The sequence below is a fragment of the Loxodonta africana genome, chromosome 2 (assembly GCF_030014295.1).
Source record: "Loxodonta africana isolate mLoxAfr1 chromosome 2, mLoxAfr1.hap2, whole genome shotgun sequence".
NCBI classification, from domain to species: Eukaryota; Metazoa; Chordata; class Mammalia; order Proboscidea; family Elephantidae; genus Loxodonta; species Loxodonta africana.
Genome location: NC_087343.1, coordinates 4,759,552 through 4,775,976, shown reverse-complemented (window position 1 = coordinate 4,775,976; position 16,425 = coordinate 4,759,552).

The window sequence follows — 16,425 nt, the reverse complement described above, 5'->3', positions numbered from 1 at the left end:
TTTGCCCTTTTGTAATTGACTTATTTCACTCACCATAACGCCCCCCCAGATTCATCCACGTTGTGAAATGCTTCCGCGGATTCATCATTGTTCTTTATCATTGTGTAGTACTCCATCGTGTGTATGTACCATAGTTTATTTATCCATTCATCTGTTGATGGCCATCTGGGTTGTTTCCATTTTTTGCTATTGTGAGCAATGCAGCAATGAACATGGGTGTGCACACGTCTATTCATGTGATGGCCCTTATTTCTCTAGGATATATTCCAAGGAATGGAATTGCTGAATCATATGGTATCTCTATTTCTAGCTTTCTAAGAAAGCACCATACGGTTTTCTAAAATGGTTGTACCATTTTTAATCCCCACCAGCAGTGCATAAGGGTTCCAATCTCCTTGCAGCCTCTTCAACATTTGTTATTTTCTGTTTTTTTGATTTGTGCCATTAATGCCAGGGTGAGATGTTGTCTCATTGTGTTTTTGATTTGCATTTCTCTAATGGCTTTTTTTTTTTTTTTAATGGCTAGTGATTGTGAGCATTTCCTCATATGTCTGTTGAATACTCGAATGTCTTCTTTGGTGAAGTGTCCATTTCCTTTGCCCATTTTTTAAATTGGATTATTTGTCTTTTTGTTGTAGAGGTGTTGAATTTTCCTGTAGATTTTGGAGATTAGACTTTTGTCTGATTCGTAATAGCCAAAATTTTTTTCCCAGTCTATAGGTTCTTTTTTTAGTTTGAAAAACATTTTAATAGGTTTTCTAATTAAGACTCACCATCATAAAAAACTAACTGCTAAATTTAATTTCCTGCTAAGTATACTGTTTTGCATCATTTTTATTAAAACCATGTTTTATTGGATTTTCCAACTAAATTAAATGATGAATGGTAGTTGCTTTTTTTTCCAACTTTTTTTCCTTTATTGTGCTTTAAGTGAAAGTTTACAAATCAAGTCAGTCTCTCATACAAAAACATATATACACCTTGCTATGTACCTCTAGCTGCTCTCCCCTTAATGTGACAGCACACTCCTCTCCTTCACCCTTTATTTCCTGTGTCGTTCAACTGGCTCCTGTCCCCCTCTGCCCTCTCATCTCGCCTCCAGAAAGGAGCTGCCCACATAGTCTAATGTGTCTACTTGAGCTAAGAAGCACACTCCTCATCAGTATCATTTTCTGTCTTATGGTCCAGTCTAATCCCTGCCTGAAGAGTTGGCTTCAGGAATCGTTTCAGTCTTGGGCTAACAGAGAGCCTGGAGACCATGACCTCTGGGGTACCTCCAGTCTCAGTCAGACCATTAAGTCTGTTCTTTTTATGAGAATTTGAGGTCTGCATCCCACTGTTCTCCTGCACTATCAGGGATTCTCTGCTGTGTTCCCTGTCAGGGCAGTCATCGGTGGTAGCCAGCACCATCTAGTTCCTCTGGTCTCAGGCGGATGTAGTCTGTGATTTATATGGCCCTTTCTGTCTCTTGGGCTCATGTATACCTTGTGTCTTTGGTGTTCTTCATTTTCCTTTGCTCCAGGTAGGTTGAGACCAATTGATGCATCTTAGATGATCTTTTTAATCTTTTGTTGAAGTCTTTTGATGAGCATAAGTGTTAAATTTTTAGAAGATCCCGGTTATCTAGCTTATCTTCTGGAGCTTGTGTGTCGTTGGTTATGGTTTGTATTCTGTTAATGCTGTGCACTAGGGCCTCTAGCATTGATCTTGTTTTTCTTCTAGGAACTTCATAGTTTTGGGGTTTATATTTAGGTCTTTGATCCATTTTGAATTATTTTTTGTGTATGGTGTGATGTATGCATTCTGTTTCATTGTTTTGCAGATGGACATCCAGTTTTACTGTCACCATTCGTTAAGAAGACTGTCTTTTCCCCATTCGATGAGCTTTGGGCCCCTGTCAAAGAGAAGGTGACCATAGGTGGATGGATTTACATCTGGATTCTCAATTCTGTTCCATTGATCAATGTATCAGAAACCCTGGTGGCGTAGTGGTTAAAAGCTACAGCTGCTAACAAAGAGGTCGGCAGTTCAAATCTGCCAGGCGCTCCTTGGAAACTCTATGGGGCAGTTCTACTCTGTCCTATAGGGTCGTTATGAGTCGGAATTGACTCAATGGCAGTGGTTTTGGCCTTGGTCAATGTATCTGTCGTTGTACCAGTACCAGGCTGAGGTCAGGTAGTGTGAATCCGACTTTGTTCTTCTTCTTCAATAGTGCTTTACTTTTCTGGAGCCTCGTCCCTTCCCGTATAAAGTTGACGATGAGTTTTTCTATCTCCTTAAAGAATGTTGTTGGTATTTGGATCAGGATTGCATAGTATTTGAAAATCACTTTGGGTAAAATTGTCATTTTCACAATGTTGAGTCTTCCTATCCCTGAGCACGGTATGTTTTTCCATTTATGTAGAATCCTTGATTTTTTGCGGTAGTGTTTTGTAGTTTTCTTTGTATAGGTCTTTTCCATTCCTGGTTAGTTGTATTCCTAAGTTTTTTTTTTTTTTTTTTTAGGGGCTATTATAAATGGTATTGTTTTTCTGATTTCCTTTTCATCATTCTCTTTATCGCTGTATAGGAATCCAACTGATTTTTAAATGTATATCTTGTATCCTGCTACTCTACTGACTCTTCCTATTAGTTCCAGTAGTTTTCTCATGAAGTCTTTTGGGTTTTCTACGTATAGTAACATATCATCTGCAAATAGGGACAGTTTTACTTCTTCATTATCAATTTGGATACCCTTTCTTTTTCTTGCCTTATTGCTCTAGCTAGGGCTTCCAGCACAATGTTAAATAGGAGTGGTGATAAAGGGTATCCTTGCCTTGTTCCTGTTCTCAGGGGAATGTTTTCAGCCTCTCTCAATTAAGAATGATGTTGGCTGTTGGTTTTGTATAGATACTCTTTATTATGATGATGAATTTCCCTTCTGTACCTATTTTATTGGGAGTTTTTTTCAGGAATGAGTGTTGGATTTTGTCGAATGCCTTTACTGCATCTATTGAGATGAGCATGTGATGATTTTCTTTTCTCTATGTGGTGGATTGCGTCGATTGATTTTCTATGTTGAACAATCCCTGCATACCTGGTATGAATCCCACTTGGCCACGGAGTATTATTTTTTTGATACGATGCTGAATTCTACGGGCTAGAATTTTGTCGAGAATTTTTGCATCTATATTCATGAGAGATATTGGTCTGCATTGTTCTGTTTTTGTGATGTCTTTGCCCGGTTTTTGGTATCAGGGTTATGTGGCTTTGTAGAATGAATTTGGAAGTATCCCTTCCTTTTCTGTTCTGAAGTAGTTTGAGTAGTATTGGTGCAACCTCTTCTCTGAATGTTTGGTAGAATTCTCCAGTGAAGCCATCTGGGCCAGGGCTTTTTTTTGCTGGAAGTTTTTTAAATTATCTTTTCAATCTCTTTTCTTGCTATGGGTCTGTTCAGACTTTGAACATCATTTTGTGTTAGTTCGGGTAGGTAGTGTGTTTCTCGAAATCTGTCCATTTCCTCTTAAATTTTCAAATTCGTTGGATTATAGTTTTTCATAGTACTCTGTTATGATCCTTTTCATTTCAGTTGAGTCTGTTGTAATGTCCCTCATTTCATTTCTTATTTGAGTTATTTGCATCCTCTCCTGTTTTTCTTTGGACAAGTTGGCCAGTGCTTTGTTGATTCTTTCCAAGAACCAACTTTTGGTTTTGTCGATTCTTTCTTTTGTTTTTCTATTCTCTATTTCATTTATTTCTGCTCTGCTCTTTATTATTTCCTTTCTTCTGGTGGCTGTGGACTTCTTTTGCTGTTCTCTTTCTATTATTTGAGTTGTGTAGCTAATGTTTTAATTTTGTTCCTTTCTCCTATTTTGATGTGTCCATCTATTGCTATAAATTGACCTCCGAGCACTGCCTTTGCTGTGTCCCAAAGGTTTTGGTACGATGTGTTTTCATTCTCCTTTGATTCTTGGAATTTTTTGATTCCATCTTTGACTTCTTCTATTACCCAGTGGTTTTTAGTTGTTGTCATTATTAGATGCCATCGAGTCAATTCTGACTCATAGTGACCCTATGTACAACAGAACAAAACATTGCCCAGTCTTGTGCCATCCTCACAATCATTGTTATGCTTGAGCCCATTGTTGTAGCTGCTCTGTCAGTCCATGTCATTGTCATAGTAGTTTTTAAGCAAGGTGTTATTCAGTTTCCATATAATTGATTTTTTTTTTTTCATTTCTCTTCCTCTTGTTAGTTTATACTTTGATGGCATTATGATCAGGGAAGATACTTTGTATTATCTCAATGTTTTGGATTTTGTTGAGGGTTGCTTTGTGGCCTAAGATGTGGTCTATTCTGGAGAACTTTCCATGTGCATTGGAAAAGAATGTGTACTTTGTAGCTGTTGGGTGGAGTCTTCTATATATGTCTATGAGGTCAAGTAGGCTGATTACAGCCTTAAAAACTTCTGTATCTTTGTTGAATTTCTTTCTTCATGTTCTGTCCTTTACCGAGAGAGGTGTGTTGAAGTCTCCTACTATTACTGTGGAACTGTCAATTTCTCTTTTCAGTGCTGAGTTTATGTATTTTGGAATCATGTCATTGGATATGTAGATATTTATTATAGTTATGTCTTCATGATGGATCATCCCTTTAATCGTTATATAATGCCCTTCATTGTCTTTTATGGTAGATTTTGTTTTAGAGTCTATTTTATCTGAGATTAGTATTGCCACTCCTGCTCTTTTTTGGTAGCTGTTTGATTGATGCATTTTTTTCCATCTTTTGATTTTTAAGAAATTTACATCTTTGTTTCTAGGATGTGTCTCCTGTAGACAGCATATTGATGAATCCTGTTTTTTAATCGATTCTGCCACTCTCTTTATGGGTACATTTAGGCCATTTACATTCAGTGTAATTATCGATAGGTGTGAGTTTATTGCTGTCATTTTGTAGTGCTTTTTTGTGTGTGTGGTGCTGCCATTTCCCTTGTTACTGTTACTCTCTTGTGCCAAACTCCTTTTGTTTGTGGATTTTTTTTTCATTTCTTTTGTTTTTGTAGATTTTGTGTTTACTGAGACTTTATGCTTTTCTTTTTTGTTTTGGTTAGTAGATATGTTAACTTTGTTCATGGTTATCTTGAAATTTACCCTTATCTTCCCAAGTTTGAACCAGTCTTCTACTACCTGGCATTGCCTTTCCTTCCTCTCCATTAGAAAGTTCTGTACCTACACTGTTTATTCCCTCTTTTATTGTTCTGAGATTCTCTGTTTTACTCAGCTTCTCAGGTCTTTGCTGTGGAGGAAAGGCATGGCGCTTCTGTCGATAGCACCATGTTGGCTCTGCCTCCTCTAAAGTATTTTCTGTAGGACACCTAGATCAATTTGGGGATCTTAGAGTAGAGAAGATTTGTGTTCACCATCCGGGGCCCAGGAAAGGATAAGACTCATGGAGCCTGTCTGACATCCAGCATGGTGCCAAAAAAAACAGCATAGGGGTGGTCCTAAGAAAACCTCACACCTTTCTTGAGTGATGCGGTGCAGTGCAGTGTGTTGTTAGTTGCTATCAAGTTGGTTCCAACTGTCTGCAACCATACGTACAATAGAACAAAAAAGTGTCCAGTCCTGTTCCGTCTTCATGGTTGTTGGTAAGTGTGATTTCACTGTTGTGGCTATTCTGTCAATCTCTCTCATTAAGGGTGTTCCTTTTTTTCACTGACCCTCTACTTTACCAAACATGGTGCCATTTTCTAGCAATTGGTCCCCCCGATGACATGTCCAAAGAAATGAGGTGAAGTTTCACTATCCTAGCTTCTAACGAGCATTCTGACTGTACTTCTTCTAAGGCTGATTTGTTTGTTCTTCTGGCAGTCTATGGAATATTCAATATTCTTTGCCAACACCTCAGTTTGAATGCATCAATGATATTTCTCACTGTAGCCAAGAGAAGGACAGAGCATGATCCTGAAAGACAGCTACTGGACCAAGGACTGGCAACCAGGGACAGAAAGGACACAGACCCCTCTAGGGATGCTGGTGTGGAGGAAAGGCAGTCCTTGAATCCCATCCATGGAGAGCTGCTACTGAGAGTTGATGACTGAGGACCAAGTACGCACAGCCACCACAATCTTGATCTGTGCTCAACCAATCTTCCTGTTCCACCTACCACCACTCCAAGTTTAAACACAAAGCTGTAGAAAAGGACTGAAGAGGGAATTTTAAAATGACTCAGAAAATTTATAATTGTCTGGATGTGTCCAGAACTAACTAACCTGTGACCATTGAGGGAAGAAGACGCTAACGGCAAATTTTAGTTAAGTTCTATAAACCAAAACAAACCCATTGCTGTCAAGTGGTTCTGACTCATAGCCACACTATAGGATGGAGTAGAACTGCCCATAGTGTTTCAAAAGCTGTAATCTTTATGGAAGCAGACTGCCACATCTTTCTCCCAAGGAGCAGCTGGTGGGCTTGAACCACTGACCTTTTGGTTAGGAGCCAAGCACGTTAACCACTGCATCACCAGGGCTCCTTTTAGTTTTATTTAATATATATATATATATATATATATATATATATATATCAGTTCTATAGAACAGCTTACATTTTTTGCTAAGCTGAGCTTGTGGTCTGGTAAAATGTTAGTGGTATATCTGGGGACGGAGCCCTAGTGGTGCAGTGGTTAAAGGTATGGCTGCTAACCAAAAGGTCAGCAGTTTGCATCTACTGGTTCTCTTTGGAAACCCTATCGGGCAGTTCTACTCTGCCCTATAGGGCTTCTATGAATTGGAATTGACTGGACAGCAAAGGGGTTTTTTGGTTGTATGTAGGGATAGACCCTGAGACTTAGCTCATCAATTCCAATTGGCTTCTATCTGTTGGATCTCACAGACTCCTCCATGTGGTTCAAGTTCCCTTGTTTAGAGAAAAGCATTAAAAATATCAACTCCACAATAAGGTACAGTTGAGTCTATTGAATTAATCTCTCTTAAAGTTTTTTGAAATGTTTATTGGTGTTGTTAAAAAAAAAAGTGTAAATTGCATCAGAGATGAATTTACCACGAAGCTAATGAAACTTAATTTCCGTAGTCCCTCATTTACAAAGGTCTTTTCATAGTTTTGTGTTCTTTATATTAAGAAAAAATTCCCTTGTAGCTATGAGTCGGAATCGACACAAGGGCAGTGGGCTTTTGGGTATCCCACAAAACTTGAATTCTCCCCAAACAGCAATTTTAACCAATCAAATTAGGGTGTGATTAGGCAGAGCTGGGGTTCTTCAGAAGAAATGGCAACCTCAGCAGCCTTGTCTGTGTCTCATGGTCAGCAATACGCTTAGAAGTGTTAGCACCTGTCTTTCAGGACCTGGGGACCAGATGTCATCCAAAACTCCTTCAAACGCACATAAAACAATGGCTGGAAATCCTCATGTTATTAAGTAAATTTGCAGATACACATGAGTTCGTTCCGGATAATATACAGATTTTTTACACTGCTTATGTGCGAAGGGGAGCCCTGGTGGTGCAGAGGTTAAGAGCTACAGCTGCTAACCAAAATCTTGGCAGTTTGAGTCCACCGGCCACTCACTGGAAACCCACGAAGCAGTTCTACACTGTCCAAAAGGGTTTCTATGAGTCAGAATCAACTCAACGGCAATGGGTTTGGTTTTGGTTTGGTTACGTGCAAGGAGTCAGAGAGCGTAAGTTAAACTTGCATCTCTACTTCTTAAATTTAGGCGATTGTGGACAATTCGGTTTGTCATCTGTGCAACGGAGAAACTATTACCTACCTCAAAAGGAGGCAGTGGGGACTCAAGGAGAAAATGTGTGTGGACAGCCTGGCTCACAATAATTGTCTCCAATCCATGTGTCTGTGGTTTGGACCAGTCTATTGGATGAGGGTCTTGATATATGACAAAAAAAAAAAAAAATGCAACTTACTCCCTAACAACTGAGCCCAGAACACTATATACAAGTGCACAGTTGAAGGAATGATAGTTAAAAGTTTGTTGTGAAAAAATCCAAACGTCCATTGATTGGTGAAAGCTGAAACAGACAGTGCTACTTCCCTATAACGGTGGCTCAGCAATAGGAGAGAATGAAGTACTGATACGACGTATCAGCATGGAGGAAACTCAGAGGCTTGATGCTGAGTGGAAGAAGCCAGATTCAAAAGGCAACTACTGCACGATTCCATTTATAGGACGTTCTAGAAAAGGCAGAACTATAGGGACCGAACAAGATGTCAGCTTGAGGACTATGTGCACTTGACCCATGCCATGGTATTTTCAATCACATCATATGCCTGTGAAAGCTGGACAATGAATAAGAAAGACTGAAGAAGAATTGATGCCTTTGAATTATGGTGTTGGCAAAAAATATCGAATATACCATGGACTGCCAAAAGAACAAACAAATCTGTCTTGAAAGATGTACAAAATGCTCCTAAGAAGCAAGGTTGGTGAGACTTCATCTCACATACTTTGGACTTGTTGTCAGGAGGGATCAGTCCCTGGAGAAGGACATCATACTTGGTAAAGTACAGGGTCAGCCAAAAAGAGGAAGACCCTCAACAAGATGGACTGACACAGTGGCTGCAACAATGGGCTCAAACATAGCAACAACAGTGAGGATGGCACAGGACCTGGCAGAGTTTTGTCCTGTCGTACATAGGGTTGCTACATAGGGAAAGCAACAGTCTGCTTTCCACCCTCAATATGCCCGCCAGCCGACCAGAGCAGATAAAAACTTTTAGAAGCATATTAACTCTGTTTGAGGGTCTTCCTCTGTTTTGCTGACCCCCTACTGTACCAAGCATGATGTCCTTCTCCAAGGACTGATCCCTCCTGACAACATGTCCAAAGTATGTGAGACCAAGTCTCACCATCCTTGCTTCAGAAGAGTATTCTGGCTGTACTTCTTCCGAGACAGATTTGTTTGTTCTCCTGGCAGTCCACGGTATAGTCAATATTCTTCACCAACACCATAATTCCAAGGCTTCAATTCTTCTTCAGTCTTCATTATTCACTGCCCAGCTCTCACATGCATATGAGGTAATTGAAAAAACCATGGTTTGGGTCAGAGGCACCTTAGTCCTTAAAGTGACATCTTTGCTTTTTAACACTTTGAAGAGATCTTTTGCAGCCGATTTGCCCGATGCAGTGTGTCCTTGATCTCTTGAAAGCTGCTTCCATGGATGTTGATTACGGATCCAAGTAAAACGAAATCCCTGACAACTTCAGTGTTTTCTCTGTTTATCATGACGTTGCTTATTGGTCCAGCTGTGTGGATTTTCCTTTTCTTTATGCTGTAATCCACACCGAAGGCTGCAACCACCACAGCACACAAGTAACAAGTACTAATGCCTTATAGGGCTTTCACTGGCTAATTTTTGGAAGTGGATCACCAGGCCTTTCTTCTCAGTCACTCTGGCACATCCTACTGTTTACCAGTAAAAAAGTGAGGTTTATAGAGGTGAGTAACTATCCCAAGGCCACACAGATATTAGATCCAGAACCACAGCTAAAAGCGCAACGTCCTAACCACTCAATCCGACATATGCTATTCCACAATGCATTAGGTGATTAGTACTTGTCGTTGTTCTTAGGTGCTGTAGAGTTGATTCCAACTCACAGCAACCCCACGTGACAGAGCAGAACTGCCCCCACAGGGTTTGCTTGGCTGTAATCTTTACAGAAGGATGTTGCCAGGGTTTTCTTTCACAGAATGGCTGGGTGGTTTCAAACCACCAAGCTTTCAGTTAGCAGCAGGGCACTTGATGTTTGCGCCAGCAAGGTTCCTTGTACAAGCCTTACATATTTAAATTTTCTGTGTACTTTGAAATTTATCTCAATGCAAAAATGTCCATATTAACAATAATTTCTATAACACCACTTCAGCTAGTCACAATCATGGACATGGATTAACTTCATTATGTGGAAACTAGATCCTAACATTAATACTCTCAGGTTTAAAAGTTGGAAAGTACATTTTATCAAGATGGCATTCATAATACCTCATTTGGGCATCCTTCATAGTTGCTGTTGTTATCAGGGGCAGTCGAGTCCATTCCGACTCATAGTGACCCTATGTACAACAAAAGGAAACACTGGCTACCTGGTCCTATACTATCCTCACCATCGCTGTTATACTTGAGCCCATTGTTGCAGTCACTGTGTCAATCTAGTTGAAGGTCTTTCTCTTTTATGCTAACCCTCTACGTTACGAAGCATGATGTCCTTCTCCAGGGACCGATAGCTCCTGATAACATGCTAAGTACAACGAGATGAAGTCTCAATATACTTCCTTCTAATAAGCATTCTGGCTGTACTTCCAAAACATATTTGTTCCTTCTTCTGGCAGTCCATGGTATATTCGATATTCTTCATCAACGCTATAACTCAAAGGCATCAATCCTTCTATCTTTCTTATTCATTGTCCAACTTTCACGTGCATGTGATGTGATTGAAAACACCATGACTTGGATCAGGCACACCTTAGTCTTCAAGGTGACATCTTTACTTTTATTTATTTAGATGAAGGTTTACAGAACAAACTAGTTTCTCATCAAACAGTTAGTACACACATTGTTCCATGACATTGGTTAACAACCCCATGACATGTCAACACTCTCCCTACTCAACCCTGGGTTCCCTATTACTAGCTTTCCTGTTCCCTTCTGCCTTCCAGTCCCTGCCCCAGGGCTGTACACCCCTTTAGTTTTGTTTTGTTCCATGGGCCTGTTCAATCTTTGGCTGAAGAGTGACCTCAGGAGTGACCTCATTACTGAGCTGAAAGGGTGTCTGGAGGCCATACTCTCAGGGTTTCTCCAGTCTCTGTCAGGCCAGCAAGTCTGGTCTTTCTTTTTGAGTTAGAATTTTATTCTACATCTTTCTCCAGCTCTGTCCGGGACCCTCTACTGCAATCCCCGTCAGAGTAGTCAGTGGTGGTAGCCGGGCACCATCTTGTTGTACTGGACTCAGTCTGGTGGAGGCCGTAGTAGATGTGGTCCATTAGTCCTTTGGATTAATTTTTCCCTTTTGTCTTTAGTTTTCTTCATTCTTCTTTGCTCCCAAAGGGGCAAAACCAGTGGAGTATCCTAGATGGCTGCTCACAGGCTTTTAAACCCCAGCCGCTACTCACCAAAGTAGAATGTAGAATGTATTCTTTATAAACTATGTTATGCCAATTGAGCTAGATATTACCCAAGATCATGGTCCCCACAGCCCTCTGCCCAACAATTCGGCCCCTCAGGGAGTTTGGAGGTGTCTATGAAGCTACCATGACCTTGCCTTGTACAGGTTGTGCTGGCTTCCCCAGTATTGTGTACTGTCTTGCCCTTCACCAAAGTTTCCACTTATCTATTGTCTATTAAGTGTTTTTCCATTCCCACTCCTCCCCTCCCTCGTAACCATCAAAGATTGTTTCTCTTTGTACGTAAACCTTTTCATGAGTATTTACAGTAGCAATCTCATTCAATATTTGTCCTTTTGTGATTGACTTATTTCACTCAGCGAAATGCCCTCCAGATTCATCTATGTTATCAGATGCTTCACAGATTCATCGTTGTTCTTTAGCGTTACATAATACTCCATTGTGTGTATGCACCATAGTTTGTTTATCCATTCGTCTGTTGATGGGCATCTAGGTTGTTTCCATCTTTTTGCTATTGTGAACAATGCTATCGTGAACAATGCTATCGTGAACATGGATGGCATATGTCTATTTGTGTGACGACTGTTATTTCTCTAGGATACATTCCTAGCAGTGGGATTGCTGGATCATATGGTATTTCTATTTCTAGCTTTCTAAGGAAGCACTACATCGTTTTCCAAATGGTTGTATCATTTTCATTCCCACCAGCAGTGCATGAGAGTTCTGATTTCCCCGCAGCCTCTCCAACATTTGTTAATTCTTGTTTTGTTGATTCGTGCCAGTAGCGTCAGGGTGAGATGGTATCTCATCGTGGTTTTGATCTGCATTTCTCTAATGGCTAGAGATCCTGAGCATTTCTTTATGTGTCTGTCGGCAGCTCGAATGTCTTCTTTGATGAAGTGTCCATTTCCTTGGCCCATTTTTTAATTGGTTGTCTACTTGTTGTAGAGGTTTGAATTTTCTTGCAGATTTTAGAGTTTACACCTTTGTCTGATTTGTAATAGCCCAAAATTGTTTCCCAGTCTGTAGGTTCTCTTTTTACTCTTTTGGTGAAGTCTTCCGATGAGCAGAAGTGTTTAATTTTTAGAAGATCCCACTTATCTAGCTTATCCTCTGGAGCTTGTGTGTTGCTGGTTGTGATTTGTATCTTGTTAATGCTGTGTATTACAGCCTCTAGCGTTGATCTTATTTTTTCTTCTATGAGCTTCATGGTTTTTAGCTTTATATTTAGGTCTTTGATCCACTTTGAGTTAGTTTTGTATATGGTGTGAGGTATGGGTCCTGTTTCATTTTTTTGCAGATGGACATCCAGTTTTGCCAGCACCATTTGTTAAAAAAGACTGTCTTTTCCCCATTTGATGGACTTTGGGCCCTTGTTGAAGATCAGGTAACTATACGTGGATGGATTTACATCTGGGTTATCAATTCTGTTCCATTGATCAATGTATCTGTCATTGTACCACTACCAGGCTGTTTTGACTACCGTAGCTGTATAGTAGGTTCTGAGGTCAGGTAGTGCAAGTCCTCCTACTTTATTCTTCTTCAATAGTGCTTTACTTATCCAGGGCTTCTTCCCTTTCCTTATAAAGTTAATGATAATTTTTTGCATCTCTTTAAAGAACGTTGTTGGTATGTGGATCAGGATTACATTGTATTTGTAAGTCGCTCTGGGTAGAATTGTCATTTTCACAATGTTGAGTCTACCTATCCATGAGCATGGTATATTTTTCCATTTATGTAGATCTCATTTGCTTTCTTGCAGTAGTATTTTGTAGTTTTCTTTGTATAGGTCTTTTACATCCCTGGTTAGATTTATTCCCAAGTATTTTATTATTTTTTTTAGGGGTTATTATAAATGGTACTGTTTTCTCAATTTCCTTTTCATTGTTCTCTTTATTGGTATATAGAAATCCAAATGATTTTTGTATGTTTATCTTGTATCCTGCTCCTCTGCTGAATTAGTTCCAGTAATTTTCCCATTGAGTCTTTTGGGTTTTCTATGCATAGTATCATATCATCCACAAAAAGGGACAGTTTAATTCCTTCATTACCAATTTGGATTCCCTTTATTTCTGTTTCTTGCCTTGTTGCTCTAACTAGGACTTCCAATGCAATGTTAAATAGGAGTGGTGATAAAGGGCATCCTTGTCTTGTTCCTATTCTCAAGGGGAATGTTTTCAGTCTCTCTCCATTAAGAATGATGGCCATTTGTTTTGTATACATGCCCTTTATTATGTTGAGAAATTTTCCTTCTATACCTATTTTATTGAGAGTTTTTATCAGGAATAGGTGTTGGACTTTGTAGAATGCCTTTTCTGCATCGATTGAGATGATCATATGATTCTTTTCTTTCTTTTTATATATGTGGTGGATTATGTTGATTTTCTGATGTTGAAACATCCTTGCATACCTGGTATGAATCCTACTTGGTTGTGGTGTATTATTTTTTTGATATGATGCTGAATTCTATTGGCTAGAATTTGTTGAGAATTTTTGCATTTATATTCATGACAGATGTTGGTCTGTAATTTTCTTTTTTTGTGGTGTCTTTGCCTGGTTGTGGTATCAGGGTTATGCTGGTTTCACAGAATGAATTTGGAAGTATCTCTTCCTTTTCTGTGTTCTGAAATAGTTTGAGTAGTACTGGTGTAAGCTCTTCCCTGAATGTTTGGTAGGATTCTCCAGTAAAGCCATCTGGGCAAGGGCTTTTTTTGTTGGTTTTTTTTTTTTTACCTTTTCAATCTCATCTCTTGTTATGGGTCTGTTCAGATTTTCAAAATCATCTTGTGTTAGTTTGGGTAGGTAATGTGTTTCTAGAAATTTGTCCATTTCCTCTAGGTTTTCAAATTTGTTGGAGTATAGCTTTTCATAGTACTTTGTTGTGAACTTTTTTATTTCAGTTGGGTCTCTTATAATGTCCCCATTTCATTTCTTATTTGGCTTATTTGCGTTCTCTCCTGTTTTTCTTTTGTCAGTTTGGCCAGTAGTTTGTCAATTTTGTTTATGCTTTCAAAGAACCAACTTCTGGTTTTGTTGATTCTTTCTATTGTTTTTCTATTCTCTATTTCATTTATTTCTGCTGTGATCTTTATTCTTTCCTTTCCTCTGGTGGCTGTGGGCTTATTTTGCTGTTCTCTATTTGTTAAAAAAAAAAAAATTTTTTTTTATTTGTTCAGATTGTGCAGCTAACATTTTGATTTTGTCCCTTTCATCTTTTTTGATGTGTGCACCTACTGCTATAAATTGACCTCTGAGCACTGCCTTTGCTCTGTCCCGAAGGTTTTGGTATGATATGTTTTCATTCTCATTTGATTCTAGGAATTTTTTTATTCCATTTCTGGTTTCTTCTATTACCCGGTGGTTTTTAAACAGGGTTTTCATTGGCTAATTTTTGGAAGTAGATCACCAGGCCTTTCTTCCTAGTGTGTCTTAGTCTGGAAGCTCCACTGAAACCTGTCCACCATGGGTGACCCTGCTGGTTGTTGAAATACTGGTGGCATAGCTTCCAGCTTCGAAGAAACATGCAAGCCACCATTTACAACAAACTGATAGGTAGGTGGTGGGCTTTTAAACTCACCACTTGTAAACCACAAAGATGACAAGATCCTGTCTTGGGCAGGAGTTGTTCTCCCTTCCGGGGCCTGTGGAGTCTACAGCCAACCTGAAGAAGGGGCCGTGTGCCCTTACCCAACAGTGTGCTTCATGTGCACGAGGATATTTGGCTCCCAGACCACCCGTTCGTGGGGTCTCTCTCTCCAGGTAATGTTTTCCCCAGGTGTTGAGCATCCACACTATTCCAGGAAAAGGAACTATACACAGAGAGACCTGGAGACTCCCACCCTTATTCAGCTGTGATGATAACTGCTTATGTTTCACCCAGAGGCGTCTGAACAACTGTGCCCTAGCACATCCTTCAGCACGTCTCTGGATGCAAGCTTTTCGAGATGAGCTGATAACCTAAAGATTGGTGATTTGAACCAACCTAGCAGCACTGTGGAAGAAAGGCCTGACGAACTCTGTAAATACTATGGCCAAGAAAACCTTATGGAGCAGTTCTACTCTGTAACACGTGTGGTCCCCATGAATCAGAATCAACCCGACAGCAATAGGTTTGGTTTTTTGGTTTTTTACCTCATCTTCAAGCAAGGTCTGCTCTTTTATTATCCACCTTCTTTGTACAAAGAAATATCATATACAGCAAGAATGACACATATTTTAGTGCTTTGGAATTCATCTTGGCCAGCTTTCCACGTATGCTTTGGTTAGGGTCTAGTTGCCTAAAATAGTATCCATGCTAGTAGATTTAGGCACAAGTATTAGGAACTAGAAGCTTACAAAATCACTGGAAAGGGTGGAGTATAGAGCCTCCAGGAACACCTCTCAGTTGCCAGACTGTTCTCCTCCTAGTAATTCAGGGAGATTTTAGAACCAATACTGATTGCAGAACTGCACTGCTTCTGCCAAAATCAGGAAAACTCCCACCACTGCTGCTAAAGCATCCGGAACCATCTGGAAGCCATCTGCTGAATTCAGGGCTTCAGCTACATTTGCAGGCTACAGATCTGTGCCACCCCCGTCACCATCTACACCAACAAATGAGGATCTTGCAATTTGCTTTTTTCCCATCAGATTGGCAAAAAGGAATCATGGCCACAAAGGAGCAAGGAAATAGAGCCCTTAGTGTAGTTTTCCAAACCCTATCCTCTAGAAGTATGTTGTGCAGGAACTCAGCAAGGCTGAGTGTCACCATCACTTGGAAAAGCATGGGTTGAAACTCTCCCCAGCTGTGTTGGAGTTTGTTGCCCTTTCCTATCGTCCTTCAGCTCCAGGGGTGAGGGCACGAGGCCCTTTTCCCAATGGTTAAAGACACAAACATTAATCCATTCGGTTCACAGTGGATTCCCATGGAATACTCTTTTTTTTTTTTTTTTAGTTGTACTTTAGGTGAAGGTTTATAGAACAAACTAGCTTCTCATTAAACAGTTAGTACACATATTGTTTTATAACATTGGTTAATAACATGCCAACACTCTCCCTTCTTGACCTTGGGTCCCCTATTACCATCTTTCCTGTCCCCTCCTGCCTTCTCATCCTTGACCCTGAGCAGGTGTGCTCCTTTAGTGTCATTTTGTTGTATGGGTCTGTCCAATCTTTGGATGACAGATGAACTTCATTACTGAGCTAAAAGGGTGTCTAGGGGCCATACTCCTGGGGTTTCTTCAGTCTCTGTTAGGCCAGTAAGTCTGGCCTTTTTTTATGAATTAGAATTTTGTTCTACATTTTTCTCCAGCTCTATC